The following is a 17,483-nucleotide window of genomic DNA, read 5'->3' as shown; positions in this document are numbered from 1 at the left end:
AAAAAACCACTTGGCCAAAACTTGCAATTATCTATCTATCTATATATATATATATATATATATATATATATATATCTATATTATATATATATATATATATATATATATATATATAGAGAGAGAGAGAGAGAGAGAAGTTTTAATGTCATAGGAACACATTAAGAGACCTCAAAACTCTATCTCACATGTCTTGAGCTTATGCTCTGGTATTTAAGAGGAATTGTGATAACCAATCTACCACACTCAAAGGTTATTATAGTTTTCTTTTTTGATTCACTAAGAGAGATCTCAAAGATCTAGCTGACAAGTTTTGAACTCAAAACCTTTGTGTGCATGCTTATGTATGTGTGTGTGTGTGTGTGTGTGTGTGTGTGGAAGAAAAAGAGAGAGATAGGGAGAGAGGGGGCAGCAAGAAGAAAAGATCTTATGTCTTGGTGAAAAATACACTACAAGAGGTTATGTGCACTTGTGACGCTTTTAGCGATGGAAATACATTGGGTTTTTATACTCCCCGACATCGCTAAGACTGTTGCTAATAGCATTGCTATGGGAACGTTGCTAACAATGTTGCTACGAAAACATCGCTATAATCATCACTATATGCATCACTATATGTGGTGCTATATAGCGAGACGTGTATTGATGCATATAGCAATGGTTATAGTCCTTCTATAGCGACGCTTATAGCGACATAGCAGAACCTTATATAGAGACGCTTATAGCGACGCCCAGAGTAAAATTTTTTGGGTGGCAGGGCATTGAATACCCTGCCACCCATCAACCATATTGAATGTTTCCATAATAGAGTAAACCTAAATGAATCCAAGATAAGCCCAGATTCACCTTTGAAAGAAAGTGCAAGGTATAGACCCAACGTAGTCACCCACAAGACAATATAACCATTGACTCCATCATGCATAGTATTGTTTGCAGAATAAAGATACAAAACTGACAAAAGTAATTGGACGAAAGTAAATCAATGATAATTATAAACAACATAGGAAAAATCACTTGATTGTTAAGCTTTGCAAATGTAATAGTTACAACACAATTGTCATTATTGAGAAAACACATGGTTTTCCAATAGTTACAAAAAGATATATACACGTCATCTCATTATACATGTTATGACAAAAGGACGCTAATGCTATCTAGCTATGGCTAGACTGACATCGTCTAATCAGACGTCTCATCACATCCAAGCGGCGTATCTGTTGGATTCTACACAAAAAAACAATAAGGCTTTCTGTAAGTATAGAATTATAATTACAAAACAATCTATTTTCTTAGCTTATCATTAAAATACAACAAATGTAAAAGAGTAAAGTGAAATACTAACCATGCCACTGTGGAAACTCAAAATGTCCATTAGTGCGTTTAAGCCCTTTATGCCTGCATACTCGCGCTCGTACCGTGTGGGGTCACGTCCTATCATCGACCACTGTTCAAAACATATAAAGAATCCATTATGTTAGAATTTAAAAGTACAAATAGATGTAACTAACAAACCTAAAGAGCAATGAAAAAACACTTACAAAATCGGCCTCAAATGATGCCCACTTGCCGCTCCCCAAGTGGTGCGAGCTCCCTGCCTCTACCCGCGCTTTGGTTGCCTCCTTTTGCTGCTTCCACTTGTCAGGATTCTCGCATACTTCTCGCTTTGCATTCTTCCAATCTTCTTTGGCCAGCCAATCTAGTCTATTCCACCCATGCTTTATTGCTTTTTGTACTTCAGAACCCTTGTGCTTGCAGTATTGCGCATTCGAACCTTCATCAAGTCTTCATTGAAGCGCTCATCCCAACATGACACGGGAAACTTGTCATGCAGCATGCTAATGACTTTGTCTTTTAACTCATTTGGCACTTCAATATAGGTGTTTAGTATGTAGTGTCTAAACACCTAAGAGTAAAGACCGCGCATGCGCAAGATCACCTTCTTGCCTTCGTCATCCAAGATGATGTCGTCACTGATGTCGACCGAGTACGGCAAGCCCTCTCGCCTGTGACGCGTGAACCTGGGTGTCTCGATAAGGGTCTCTAGAGGTGTCTCGATGGGGGTACGCACATTAGGTGTCTCCAATGGAGTCTGGGCCCTGAAGCGAGGAGTGTCGACTGGGGTGACTCCCGGAGAAGTAGCTAGTGGTGTGTAGCCAGGAACGGCCGATAACCGTTCAAAACCTGCGTAGATGTCAATGTCATGGCTGGTGTGGGGGTGGAAAAAGAAGGGGAAGGTAAGGAGCCTCGTCGAACATGAGGTAGTGTCGAGGCATCAGCGGCGGCATCCCAACAGCAACCGCCCGCTGCCACCACTAGAGCGTCGTTGCCTAGACGAGTGTGAAGATCGGCTCATTGGCAACGAAGCTTTAGAGCGTGTTGAATGCTTTGAAACAGAGGGAGACATTGAAGGAGTGGAACGACGTGATGGTGCTCCAAAGCGATGATGCTCCTCGTACCACCTCCTCTGTTGGGGTGACAAAGAAGAAAGAAACTCATCATCATCCAACCTACATTAAATACACAAAAAATTTAATCTTAATATTGAATGGAGAAGAAAACATGGACAAGTTATAATCTATACTATAGATAATAGGGAGAGGGATTCGTGTGTAGAGAGAGAGAGAGAGAGAGAGAGAGAGAGAGAGAGAGGATTCATAAAGGGGGAGGGATTTCTTGTAGAGAGATTCCTGTGAAGTTCTTATGAATTTGTCTCTCGTGTGCATTCTACATATCTTGTAAAACTTTGTCTTGGACAACATGCCTTTTATATGTAGCTGTGACAAGACACTCTGGTCATAAATTAAATTTCGTTTCTATTTGCCATAGTTTTCTTGAGTATTTGCGATAGATCTTTATCTATTACAAGAGAGAGAGAGAGAGAGAGAGAGAGAGAGAGAGAGAGAGAGAGAGAGAGAGAGAAGTAGCATACCTAGAGTGGAAGCAACGATTAAACACAATTAAAATTTCTCAAGTATAGCATATAGACAGGAATGGATAAAAAGCCATGTGAATACAATATATATTATAAAGCGGAGAAATTTTTTTCAAATACAATGCTTATTGCTTTAAGAGGTCTCTCTCTCATCCTCGCATACCTCAACATAACTCCCTATGTCTATATAGAGCTCTCCGTTTAGACAAATGTCCTCCGTTTCATTTTGTAGATCCTCTGCATGCACCCCATAAAATTGGCCATAAAAACAAAAATTTTTATCTTAATGTAGTCCTTAACCAACATTGTCACTCTACATATCAAATTTCATAGAAATGGCTTTCATAACTACATAAGCAATAGATATACGAAGAACATCCAAGATAAATGTGAAGATATTGGGCTTGCATGCATGGATTTTCTCGAAGCAAGCTCAAAAAAGCTTTATTCTTACAATGAAACTCCATCACATGCCATATAAACTTGAAAACATTGAGAATTTAAGAAAATAATAAAAAGCACAAATCAAAATAAGTATCTTCACATCAAAATGTCAAGTTTTTGAACATAAACATAGTTCGATGAGTTTAAAGTCATAAAAACTATGCTTGAATGGGAAGATCTTCTTCCTCCTAATTCCTTGTCTCCTCTCCCATTGAAGTTATTTGAAGAGGAGTGTCACTAGCTTGCTCCTCAACTTCTACATTATCTGGTTCAAAATCCAGAAGATCAACTATCTCCCCAACTTTCTCACTACCAATTGGAGGTTGTGGCTCTCCAGATGCATCAAAGAAGCGAGGATCAGATGCCATGCTTTTCATTCCCACCTCTTGGAACTCATCTGGTAACTCCTTAAGATCTGTGACTCGTTGCTCAATAAATTTAACTTAAAGTGGATCACATTCCACAGAAACCACATTTCGGCCTCGCTTCAATGCACTAACAGTTGTAGTGCCTGTCCCCGCAAAGAGGTCCATTACCCATTCTCCTCTCATTGAGAGTAAATCAATCAAATCCATCATCAAAAGTTGAGGCTTTTGATATGGATTTATGACTCCTTGTACGTCTGCACCGATATGTTTGAACTTTTTGCAGACTCTTGGTCGTTCAAAAACATTTGTGCGATTTGGTTTCACTGCAAAATTATATGATCCTTTACTCTGCACACCTAGAGATGAGTAAAATCCAATGGTAGCAAACTCGCAAGCCCAAGAAAGGCGATCAAGCTTATATCCACGGATGTTTGGCTTTATCCTACAGAAAAATAGATCATATGTAAGAAGAAAGCAAAAAATAACACCTTACTACTAGTATAAAAATCCAAAGGTTTCACTTACCATGTTAGCATTTGACATGTCATGTTTGAGTCAGTGAAAGCTTTTTGCGCTGCAGTAACTCGATCATGGGCATGAAAAAATACTAGTAACCAAGAGTCACAAGTAGTTATTTTTCCAAAAGCCTCTATAACTTTTTTATAGGCAGATACTCCATACTTTACATCATCATTGACAGAGTTTGGGGCACTAAAACCATAAGGAGCATCTGCAATGGCTAGTGTGTAAGACTGTGGGGTAACAAATGTGCTCATTTCTTCAACCCTACCTTCAAGAACACACCAATGAGATGGAGACTCATCTACATTATCCGGAATATAAAGTGAGAGACCAGGAGTGATTTCAAAGCTTTGGGGTTGTTGTCTCCTTTGCCTCTAAAGACGACACCGTGACAAGGATTGTTCAAAGTCGACAGGGATCTGCTTGATGGCAACCAGTGGATCTTTGTTCTAGAATACACAACAAAGATATAAGAGAAAAGGAAAAGACTTAATTAAAAAAAGATAAATTTGAAGTCTAACTAGAGTTGATTTTATAATTTGTAAGTGAATTCTAGAATCCTCAAAGAATAAGCTTTAAAACCCATGAAATAAATCACAAGTTAAATAATCCATGGGATTCTAGAATCAAGCCACATGCAAAATAAAAATACTTGAACTTTGGATTTCAGAATCCAAATGGTTTTCTTGGGATTCTAGAATCTAAACCCAAAACCAGCAAATAGGACATTGATTTAAGATTTTAAAAACTAAAGGGTTACCTTAGGATTCTGGAATCCAAAGCCACATAAATGTAATGTAAGAAGGCTATCACAAGATTCCAAAATAATCAAAAGCAATAATAGAAGATATTCAAAGTCATTTTTGGCCAAATAACAAGAAATTATAACCAAGGGTAACAACTCACCGTGTTAGAAAATAGCAACATATACTTCTCCAACACATGGGGTTTGCTTGAGTCTGGATGGTACTGCACTACCTCGTCCCAATTAGAGCAATTCAATTTTTCAATCATTATTCTTTGCATGTGCAACATGGTCTTTTGCCTGATGATAGACAAAGATAAATATTATTCATGATAGAAATAAAAACATCAATGAATATTTCAAATCATTATAATTACAAACCTTTCAAATTATTCTCCCATTTGCTCTAGAGAGATGCTTCCACCCTTCACACGTGAGAGTACAACAATAATCAATGATTTTTCACGTATTCCTTGCAATTGTCTCCATGGTGTTATTTCATATCTTCGGGGACGGGCTTTGGTGAATCCTCTTTTGAGACACCTTTTCCTTTGAAAGATGCATGGGACTTTCTTATCTTTTGACCCTTAAGCTTTCCCTGCTCATGTAGCTTGAAGATCTCCTCTTGTAAGTCCCAAACTTCTCCATCTCAAAAGGCAAGTTAAAAATATTTTTCATACTATTTAGTATTAGGCTTTTGACTTGCTCCACGACCACCTTTCTTTTTCACTTCAAGGCCACACTTTTCACAAAGTGCTACTCGAAAATTGTCGTCAAATTTTCCACCACGCTTTATGGCATCAACCCACTCATTATGAAAGAATATTATCTTTTGAATGAAAGACATCTCCAAACGAAATTCCGAGTCAATGTTATGGTCAAGGGCAAGAACCTTTGCTTCCTCATCTGTTAAGCCAGCATACACCCAACACATGGCCATTTTGTATGTGTCCACATGCTCATACTCTGCAGCAAGCTCTTTCTTCGCAATCAATGAGTGAGTGCCCCCAAGAACCCAATATCTATAGGACTCAGCATGGCCTTTACCCAAGAATTTTTTGTAGGACACTGTTGTCTATCCACCAAAACAAGCAAAGGTAACACAATGCAAGACATTAGTGTACCTGAGTGCCCCCCTGAGCTTGAACTTAGTTGAGGTTGACTGGAAATTTTCCGCTTTGAAGTCACTTTAATCCTTTTACTTGCTTGAAATTGTTGCAAGTGAGATGCCATGACCAAGATCCATCATGCCATCAAAACATTGTCGGCCTCGACACACGCCGCAGACGCAAAGCCTCGTAGCCTGTTGTCATTTTTGCCATTTGCGCACCACCAAAGTGCTCTCTTTTTCATCATATGTGCATGGCTTTTAATGGAAAAAACCAATTGCGTACCTTTTTCCCTGTTTGTGGCTCTAGACGCTACTACTTCTCTTGTCTTGTCACGTTTGCTAGAGGGGTGTGTCTGTGTACATTCTTTGCCTTAAACGTTGTAGTTTTTGGATTTCAGAATCCTTTTTTTTTTTGAAAATCGGATTTTGGAATCCACGGTCTCTGTAAACACGGATTTTGAAATCCATAATTTTTGTAAAAACGGATTTTGGAGACCAGAGTCTAGGTAAAAACGGATTCTGGAATCCACAGTCTCCGTAAAAACGGATTTTGGAATCCACAATCTACATAAAAACAGTTTCTAGAATCCACAATCTCCATTCCAAAATCCACTTTGATTGACAACTTGCATTTCACATGCAATATTGGCCTTAAAAGTTGGATTCTAGAATCCAATTTTATCATAGGCTTCAATTCTAGAAGAAGTTATACTACTCTTGTCTTTCTTGAAAAAATTGAACCAGTAAGACATGTCTTTTTGTACAATTTAGTTTTTTTTAATGGAAAATATTCTAAAAGTTTGTTATTTTATGAAAATAAGCAATAGGATTCTGGAATCCAGATTTTTGTTCCACTTTAGATTTTAGTCATTATATTATGCTTCACTTTTTGAAAAAAAGTACTTATTAAAAACACAGTTTGTTTTAGCACTAAAATTTTTTAAGTGACCTAGTTGTTTTTTAAATTTTCTACAATTTAACCTAAAAACGTCAATACATAAAATTCAAAAATTTTAAAAACTTAAACATACTAAAACCTTTGAATTAATGCTCCAAATATTGAATAATCCAAAAATTCTTGCTTACCTTGGAAAAGGAATTGTTAAAAAGAAGCAGAATTGCAAGCAAGTGTGATGAGTGGTCTAGAGCTTGGAATACAACTTCTGCATGTAAAAAATGAGACCTTCGTCCCCTTTTAAAGCCTCTTATTTTTTAATATACTATATTTTTATTATTTTTAAAAATAAATTTTATTAAAAACCCCCTATTAAGTCTCCCTTTAGAGCTATAATCATGCAAGTTGCTTCATTTTGTTTGTCACACTCTACCAAATGGAGCTTCTAAGTAGTCCAAGTAATGTAGAACCTTTTTGTCCTTCTATGTCACTAACACCTTCTATAAACATAACTTTTCTTGCTAGTGCGGGAACTCCAATTTCTACACGATCCTCAAGAAGAGTTTCTTTTGATGTGGTGGAAGAAGAACTTCAGCATCTTCATGGGAATGAAGCAGTTAACAACACATACCATGAGCAACGATGGACTCAAGGGGTAAGAGGTTACAGAAAACAACAACTTCTTTCAAGGCGAGAAGTTCAAGCAACATCTAGAGAGTTTTGTTGTGCCAAAAACTGCTTGAGAAGCTTAGGGTTTCAAAAAATTCAACAAGAGCGTAACAATTTTTTCAACTTAAAGAGGGGTCCATAGAATGTATTCTTGAGGTCATGTATATGTTGCTCCACCTCTTCAACAAAATATGTTGTATCGGATGTTGTTGTTTGCAGAGCAAGTTTCCTAAAGGTATTTGGCATAAGCAATTTAAGAATTCAAAAAATCATATAGAATGTGAGCCAAGAAAGTGTTTCTTTAGCATATAGCATACATGAAACCCCCCAATATTGTTTCCTCAAACAATGGTTGGGAAATTTCTTCACCTTTAATGGAGAAGTGCTACCTAACTCAAACTTCACACATCTACCCGACAACTTTACTAAGCGAGAGGTATACAATTTATATGTGGAGTCACAAAAAGATATTCTAAACTCCACTCTTTCGCTACCATCTTTCTTGCGAATTTGGAGACAAGAATTTCATCATGTTAAAATTCCCAAGAAGAGCAGGATGGGTGTTTGCCAGATATGTGCAGAGTTAAAAGCAAAGCGAGACACAACAAAGACTACGGAGGAGAAATGTAAGTTATTTTAGTTTGCTTAGTTAAATTAAATTACTTCTCTCTAAAATTTCTCTTAAATTACTTCTCTCTAAATGTAAGTTATTTTAGTTTGCTTAGTTAAATTAAATTACTTCTCTCTAAAATTTCAAAAATCTAACACTCTTCAAACTCTTTTACAGTGCCCATTCTACAAGCATTGAAAATTCACAAGGAGGAACAAAGTACAGAGTGCCAAAAGCTAGCAAAGCAAAGGAAAAAGTGTTTACAGAAGAAAGACAAATATCTAGGCCTAGTCATCGATGGCATGGATCAGAAGAAAACAATGTTGCCACATTTTATGCGTCCTCCAAAGAATCTCAAAGAGGAAAACTTCATCCAGCTCCATGTTGTTGGAGCCTTAGTTTTCAATGGTGTCATGTCATCCAGGATCTTTATTAATTTTCCAAATATTCATAATGATCCTAATTTGACAATCACCATCATTCAGAACATCATTGAAGAATGGCAAGGTAAACTACCACATGTCCTCTACTTACAGCTTGAGAACACTAGTAGAGAAAATAAAAACCAAGTTCTCCTTGCATACTTGAATATGCTGGTGCAAAGGAAGATATTCAAAAAATTGAATCTTGGGTTTTTACTAGTGGGACACACACATGACCAAATTGACCAAATGTTTAGCAGGTTCTCAGTCAAGTTGGCAAAGAAAAGCACATTTGACCTTCCACAAATCTATGTCTTGCTGGAAGATGCCTATGTTCCCAAGCCCTCCATTAAAATTGTGGAAGAAACATATGATTTTAGGTCTTTTTCAATTGGTGATGCCACTAACATTCCATCATTTGCACATCTCAATGATCATAGTTTTCAACATCAATTTAGACTCAAGCAGGTAGAGGAACAGACTCTCATGTGGTGTAAAAAATACTCAAACTCTGAAGATTGTTGCCAGTGGAGGGCTTGAAGTTCTTATTGTTTATTCCTGATTGTGAAATTCAACGAGCAAAGTACATGTTGCTCTTTACAACAAGTGAGACACAAAAAGCTGAGAGGGAAAACCACCCTATTGATCCTCTACAATGCCTAAATGAGATCAAGGAGACAATACATGGTGCACGTGTGTGTTTCCCAGCAAGCTCTCTAGAATGGTGGGAGAGTTTTTTTCCAAAGCAGGTGAAGCTGGTTGAAGAGCTCAAGGATGACACGTTTCAGCTTGAACATGCATTTGCGTGGCACCATGGTGGTCTTTGCGAAAGGAGTGGTAATTTTGTGGCTAGTGGTGTAAACACTGTGTAGATTTCAGCAGATTTGTTATCTCTTATTCATGGAGAAAAAAGGGAGATGTATGTTGGCCCAAGGAAGAGCACAAAACGTCGACAAACAGGAGAGAGAAATGTGGGAAGGAGATGTAAATGAGATAAAAGAGGGCACAAGATTGTTGTTCTTGCCACAAACGATGAAAATGATCATCCCTTTTGGCTTGCAAAAGTCACAAAAGTTTTCAGAGAGCACAATGCATTGAATGGCATGGAAGTGCACTGGACCGAACAACTGCAGAAGATCCATTGAAAGAAAAATATGATCTTGAGATGGTGAAACCAAGCAAAAAGGGAAAAAAATCAGGAAGTTCTCATCGTGTGGACACACTTAATCTAGAGGATGTGAAAATCCTTGTGTATGGGTTTGACTTAAAGAAATCTGGTCACGTACGCAGAACAACCATTGAGATGTTGAAGCAAAAGGTCAAAGATCTCTCCTAGACATTACAAGGGGAATTTTTCTCCTTTTCAATTATTGTAATTTATTTTGTCTTGGAATCATTAATGAAGTGTGAAGGTTTTGGAATCCCTTAAATATAGTGATTTTTTAAAAGTTTTTTTAATTTCAGTGCTTAAGTGAATTTTATAATGTCTAAAAGTGGGTATTTTTAAAAAAAATTAAAGAAAGTCATAAAATAATATGGTATTTTTTCAAATAATCTTCAAAATGTGGCCCTTTTATCATGTTTTTTGGAAAATTGGACTTGAGTTGTCGTTTGCACGATTTTCTTGTCATTTTTCATAACTTGCTGTTTGACGCTTTAGGGAGTTTTATCGATCCATCGGGTGCTATTTGTGGCCAATATTGCTCCATATGATCCACATTTCTAAGGTCAACCTTGGCTCCCAAAGTATCTTTCTTGCCGATCAGATGGTCCCACAGCAGATTACCCACATTCTTGAATATGTGCATTTGATCGAGCAAGTGATTGATCATGAGTCTGGGCCAATATGGAAACTCGTAACATAGAGGGAGTCTCTTCATCCCTGGGGGCAAACCGTCATCACACATCTCCTTCTGATCTAACCATGCTTGTGCAGACATCCTCAGTGGCTCTCTTCCCAAAAAGCCATCGTGTGACTCATTATTCTCTGGAAGATACGGTTGATGACCTTCGTAGATTTGCTTCTTCAGTGAGGGCGCCACATTAAGTCTAGGTCCACATGTGACACATGCTCTGTATTCGCTTGTTTGAAGCCTTGCATGTGTACACATGACAATAAATAAGCTTGAGAAAAACCAAGATTTATAGTACTTGAGTTTGAGTGTAAATCACCTGAGCATTCTGTTAGTCCGGGATAGTCATGCATGGTCCACATTAGAATGTCTCTGATCAAAGCATTCCATCGACCTGTGTGTTGACTCATATCCACCACTTCTATGCCAATCCACAATTGTTGAAGCTCTTCCGATAGTGGACAAAGATACACATCCATATTCTTCACTTTATACCGCCCTGACACAATCAAGCTTAGAAACAGGTGCCCCTTCTTGGTAGTCAACCATGGGGGAATGTTGTAGTTGACGATGACAATGGGCCATACACTGCAAGATGTTGATCTCTGAGCAAATGGATTTACGCCACCCATAGCCAGGCCTATGTGCAAATTTTGAACTTCCTTGGGAAAATCCGACCATGTATCGTCTATATGTTTCCAAGTTGCGCAATCTACAAGAATCCGTAGCACACCATCCGAAGATCTATTCTCCTCGTGTGCCATGATGCTAGGGAGGCCATGGACTTACCTTTGAAGAAATGCTTGATGCGAGGAAGCATAGGAAAATGTCGCAAAACCTTTTGTGGAATTTTTTGTCCGTGGAGATCTACTCGATATCTCTCGGAATCACCTTTTGGACACTTCCCCATGTCTAAGTATTCCCCTCTAAAAAGAATGCAATCGCTAGGACAAGCGTGAATCAAATTGTAATCCATCCCCAAGTTTTGCAAGATCTTTCTTGCTTCCTCTCTGGAACCAGGCATCACATTATCAACTAGCAGTATGTGCTCTTTGAGAAATCTACACAACGAAAAAAATGTGGTACACTTGTGTAAGTAATCTATCAGATCATTATGCATCTAGAGTTTTTTATTGGAGTAAACACATTGTAATAGATTACCTGAAAAGCGTTGTGACGCTAATGTCACTCCATCCAAACTTTGCCTGCATGTTGAGAAGAACCAAGAGCGCCCTCAATCTAGACACACGTGCTCCATCATACAATGGCATATCGGCTTCACTTTTCATATCATCATAGATAAGCCTTTTTGAATCCAAGATCATCTCGATCATTTTATCGATCTTGGGCTCAAACATTGCCTCATTGGGAATGTGATCTGCATGATTATCCTCCGAGCTGTCAGAGGATACATCTTGTGGCCTCACGTATGTTGCTTGATCAAAGCACCTACGAACACGTCTATTGGGTTGCAAGATTGCTGCGTGTTGGCCAGCGTCAAAGTCCAACGAGTTATAATTGGCAACAAGTCGATCTATAATAGATGGATCAAACTCACCAAATTCACGAACGTGCTACAAAGAAATGCATCTTGTCCGTCACACAGCATGCTTGCATTGATTACAAGGACATAAGATCCTTGCTAAGAGATAGGTGTTTCGGTTGGACGGCCCCACATCCTCGTCACTACTCATAATAAATGTAAAAACCTTATAACTTGGACATAAATTTAATCTTCTATTGGCATCCTCTGTCTTTTATCTCTCTCTCTCTCTCTCTCTCTCTCTCTCTCTCTCTCTCTCTCTCTCTCTCTCTCTCTCTCTCTCTCTCTCTCTCTCTCTCTCTCTCTCTCTCTCTCTCTCTCTCTGTTCACACAGTGTAAACTACCTCACATTCTCTAGTCATGTTCGATCCACACACACCTCGGTCTAGAGGTACACGGAGATCAGAACCACCGGATTATAATCTTGTTTTTATTGGTCAATGCCTATATTTGTGGGTATGAGAAATCTACACACCCACGTCTACATGATAGTGCATGTAGTGGACAAAACCCCTTTGCCTCTTCTCTAGCTGTAGGAATTCACAGCATTTTAACATCTCTTCACAGCAGATTCTTGTTCAAAGGATTACTTAGCACATTACATGTTGGCCTCCAATCTGAGTATTATGTCATCGAAAGCTTTCCAACTTAAGGTCGCATGCGTAGAGAGGACAAGAGGGATCACCGTTCGCCTAACTCTAATTTTTTTCCATAATCCCGAAGGTAGACTTTTATATAAAAACTAAATCCAAAATCTAATCTTAAATCTAACCTAATTGAACATATGGTGACTCTGAGCTAATTGAACATGGTTAGTGGGTGAGTTAATAGGTGTCATATTTTGATGGGAATATACATATTGTTGTGTACCTAGTGCTTGCTCTTTGGGCAAAGCCTTCATATATATGCCCTAAAATCTAACCTAAATCTAATCTAATGTAATTTTAAATCTAACATAAATCTAGATCTAATCTAATCTTAAACTCAACATAACCCTAAATCTAATCTAATCTTAAATCTAACCTAAACCTAAATGTAATCTAACTTAAATCTAAATCTAATCTAATATTAAATCTTGTCTTAATCTTGAATTTAAATTTAATCTAATCTTAAACTCAACATAAACCTAAATTTAATCCAATCTTAAATCCTAAGCCTAAATGTAATCTAACTTAAATCTAACCTAACTAATCTTAAATCTTACCCTAATTTTAAATCTAACGTAAATCTAAATCTAACATAATCTTAAACTCAGCATAAGCCTAAATCTAACCTAAACCTAAATGTAATCTAGCCTAATCTTAGATCTAATTTAAATTTAACCTAATTTTAAATTTATCATAAATTTTAAATATAAGTTAAATGTATTCTAACTTAATCTTAGATCTTAATCTAACCTAATTTTAAATTTAATTTTAAATCTAGCCTAACCCTACATCTTAATATAACATTTCATTTCATATTTTCTCTACTTTTTTTAATCTATCTCTCCTCTCTCTCTTTGTTTTCTCCCCTTACCTCTCTCTTTTCGTCTTCTCCCCCTCTCTCTCTCTTTGGTTTCTCTCTCTCTCTCTCTCTCTCTCTCTCTCTCTCTCTCTCTCTCTCTCTGTGTGTGTGTGTGTGTGTGTGTGTGTGTGTGTGTGTGTGTGTGTGTGTGTGTGTGTCTTTCAAAGACACAATGTGGGTGTGGGTGTGTGTGTGTGTGTGAGAGAGAGAGAGAGGGAGGGAGAGAGAGAGAAAGAGGGAAAGGGAACATGAAAGAGAGGAGAGGGAAGAATCATACCTCGCTCTCCTTCCTGTCCTTGTGTGCGTGTGTGCGTGTGTGTGTGTGGGGGGGGGGGGGGGGGGGGGGGGGGGGGGGGGGGGGGGGGGGGAGAGAGAGAGAGAGAGAGAGAGAGAGAGAGAGAGAGAGAGAGGGTTTACCTCTTTCTCTTGAGCGTCAAAACTCAGATCTGAGATCTGAGTTTTTCGCCCTCTCGGTTTATTTTTACCCTGCCGACGTCGCTATGGGCGTTGCTATGCAACAAAGAAAATAGCGACGCTCATAGCGACACCGTGGATTTTAACTTTTGAGCGTCGCACTGCCAGCGTCGCTAATGAGAAGTACCTCTTGTAGTGATAAGAGAACTTGTGAGGAAGTGCAAAAGAGCAGCTGGAACTGGGGTGGGGGGAAGAAACTAGATACTTCAAGAATTCCATATTGCACTAGTTCTCCTAGCTCTCCAAAGCATTAGGACCACTTCAAAGTCCCTTCTGGATAGAAATTGCCAAGAAAGTGAGTAATAAGGGTCTAAAATGGCTTGGTCACTTCTGGGATGGTAATTGTAAGAGATCAAAATCCACTGACGTGCTGGCAACCCAGTATCAACCAAGTGACTATGATATATTTCTATCTAATAGAGTGCTTAAAGAACTTGACAATGTTGTAATGCCCATCTATGAATCTAGTTTTGAGTGGAATGCCTGAAGATGGCCCGGAAGTAGCCTATTCTGGAAACCTAATTCAAAGTCATTTATCATGGATTAATGCACAAGGATAATTTGTTTAGCCCCCTCAACAAAATATGGAAGAGAAAATGGCCTAGAGAACGGTGGAAAGAAACCATGTAGAACATCTAGAAGCCAAAGTGGCCTCAGAATGTGAAGGTATTCTTTTGAAAGGTGCTATGGGGTGCTCTCTCGATAGGCATAAAGATTGAGGAAAGAGGAATTGGATCCGATTGTTGCTCAGGTTGTAGGATAGCTAGTGAGGACCTGGTGCACCTTTTCATGGAATGCTAGGCAATCAAGGTCCTGGTAGGGAATATTTGCAAGTGGGTCCAAAAGACATGGCAAATCATGTTCTTCAAGACTGATATGTTCCTTAGAGGCAAAGGATGAGAAATCATGCTCTTCTTATCTGCACTCAAATTGTGAGATACTTCTTTTTTTGCCATATATGGGAGGAGAGGAATCGTTGGGTGTTTGAAAGAGACCCTACTGTGGCAAGCTTCTCAGAGATCATCCAAGAAATTAGAGTGACGGTTTGTCTACTCAGAAGCAAACAAGACTTGAACGATTGGTCTAGGGCTTCCAATGCCATTTTGGCAAACTGCAACAAGTAAAATCTTGGCATTATAGTACACATAGTGTGTTCTTGATAGCCCCGGGAAGGGGACATCCAAATTGTAATTCTTAAAACCTCGAGGCTCGGCCTGAGCTTGAGGTCGTTTGTAATGTCTTTGAGATTTTTATACATTCACTCACTATTGTGAGTTTGAAAAAAAAGATTGTGTGTGACTCAATACCCAATGCCCCTCTTTAAAGAGGGAGGTAAACAAATGTCAATAGCCTCTCACAAGGGCCTACAAAACATAGTAAAAAGAAATTTGTCAACATTAGCTTGCCACATGACACTAATAAGAAATCTTTATCCAATGGTCCACAATTGCACCCAAAATGCAACGCTTTACTATAAGCTTATGTGGTCCACAAATGAGTAACAAATAAATTAGTATCTCCATCTACAAGACAATGCACAAAGGCTACTAAGGACATGTAGAGCATAAGCTGTGGTAGCTTCTTGAGTTGCACGTTGAAATACACTTTTCAAAAGCTTTATAGCCTAGGTTAAGATGTGACAATGGATGAGGGTATATTCCATCTAAATGCCAAGTTGAATCCATCTAGGGTTTATAGTCCAAAGGGAATCACATGTGTTATCAACTCACCTAATGAAGTTAACTTTTGGTCCTTCTTCGCACTGGTTTTTTTCTTTGACCATGCAAAGCTTTTGGGAGTCTTGTGTTTGACTAGTTTTGTTGATGGCTTACTATTTTAGGCTGATTTATGCTATAATTATGGGAAGAATGGCTATGATGGTTGCTTATGCAAGTAGCAGTTGTGTAGCAATTGTTATATTTATTTATTGATGAGCAATAATTTGAGGAAATAAATTGGTGATTTTCTAATGAATTGATTTTATTGGCTTGTTTTAGCTTGCTAATTTGGTGATTAGTTGTTCTTTAGGTGAGCTACTTTTCCTTCCTTATTTGCGGATGTTTGTGATGCCTTGCCGTGAATTGTTATGGTAGCAAGTTTTTGTCTTAGCTTAGGTTGTAGTAGATATGAATTATTGTTTTGTTTACTTGCCTTGTGCTGATTTGCTACATTCTTTATGATGTCTTGCCATGAATTGTAGGTTGCGGTGTTATGGTCGCAAGTTTTGGTCATGGCGATAGGTTGTGGAAGAGGTTCCATATTTTTCTATATGTTGAGAAACTTGCACCAAATTTTTCTTGTGGTAGCGAGGTACTCGTGAGGTGTAGGAAATAGCAAGGTGTAGGACACTCTATTCTTACTAGTACCTTGCAATAAATTCTCTACTTACTAGTAGAGAATGCCTTCATGGCTAGTAGTATGTCTCTTTTGGTTTTTATATCTTGGTTCATTTATGGCTAGTAGCATGTCTACATGAAATTTGGTGTATAGTTGATTTATAGTAGCTAGTCAAATACCTTGTGTCTTGTTTTCAAGAGCTTGTGTCTTGTTTTCAAGAGCTTGTGTCTTGTGATTTCTAATTGGTCAATGAGGTGCTAATCGATCATCACTTTCATCTTTGTGTTTAATGTGGGATATGCATGGTGTGCCGGGTGGTGTGGTGTGAGATTTAAAACTACCTTTTTAATGCATCTATTGTGATTTTTGAAAGATGGACCTTATGGGTCTTGATGTTGAATCATGGTAGTTATGGTGTATGAGCTTCAAAATATTTATGGTAAGGCCAATTCTACAATTGATTTGTTTGAGCTATAATTTTTGTAGAGTATAATTTTTGGGCAGGCCCTTTTTACTCCCTTTTTTACATGGTGGTTGCCTTTGATGGAGCAAAAGACACCGTACGCACACTCACACACCCACCTCAACATAGCACAAGGAATTCACTTACTTTACTCACCTCACACACAACCACTTAAGAGATCAATGAAAATCCTTCCCCTAAACACAATTTAAGCTCTAAATGTCTTGACCTACAAGCCATTGACTACCTATAGATGCTATGTAGTGACTCGAGCTGATCAAGGCTCAGAATCACACTCAATAGCTACTAAAAGACACAAGAAAAACCATCAAAAACTAAAAACTCTATCCACAAAAGGATTCTCTCAAACCATTGCAAAAGCTTTAAGAAAATCCACTATGTTGGACTATTTGGAGTAGCCTCAACCCTAATGGCATCGATACAGGGTCTCATAGTCTTGCAGAAAGCCGCACCTTCTTTTCTCAATTCCTCACACAGACACAACCATGGAAACCTTAGAAATTCCATAGATCTACTAAGTGAAAAATTGAATAGAAGATACTCTCATTCACTCCTCCATACACTCGAAAAC

At 38.2% G+C, this 17,483-nt stretch overlaps 2 pseudogenes; one reads left to right on the top strand and one right to left on the bottom strand.

Annotated features, from left to right (window-relative positions):
- Positions 1-3,662: 3,662 nt before the first annotated feature.
- LOC147465599 (uncharacterized) lies at positions 3,663-4,517 on the bottom strand (annotated as a pseudogene).
- A 4,447-nt stretch (positions 4,518-8,964) lies between these two features.
- Positions 8,965-9,707, top strand: LOC147465598 (uncharacterized; annotated as a pseudogene).
- Positions 9,708-17,483: the final 7,776 nt, after the last annotated feature.

Source organism: Adiantum capillus-veneris, chromosome 1 (assembly GCF_014529385.1).
Source record: "Adiantum capillus-veneris isolate H3 chromosome 1, ASM1452938v2, whole genome shotgun sequence".
Taxonomy (NCBI): Eukaryota; Viridiplantae; Streptophyta; class Polypodiopsida; order Polypodiales; family Pteridaceae; genus Adiantum; species Adiantum capillus-veneris.
The sequence above is the reverse complement of the archived record's forward strand: the minus strand, read 5'-3'. Positions and strand labels throughout refer to the sequence as shown.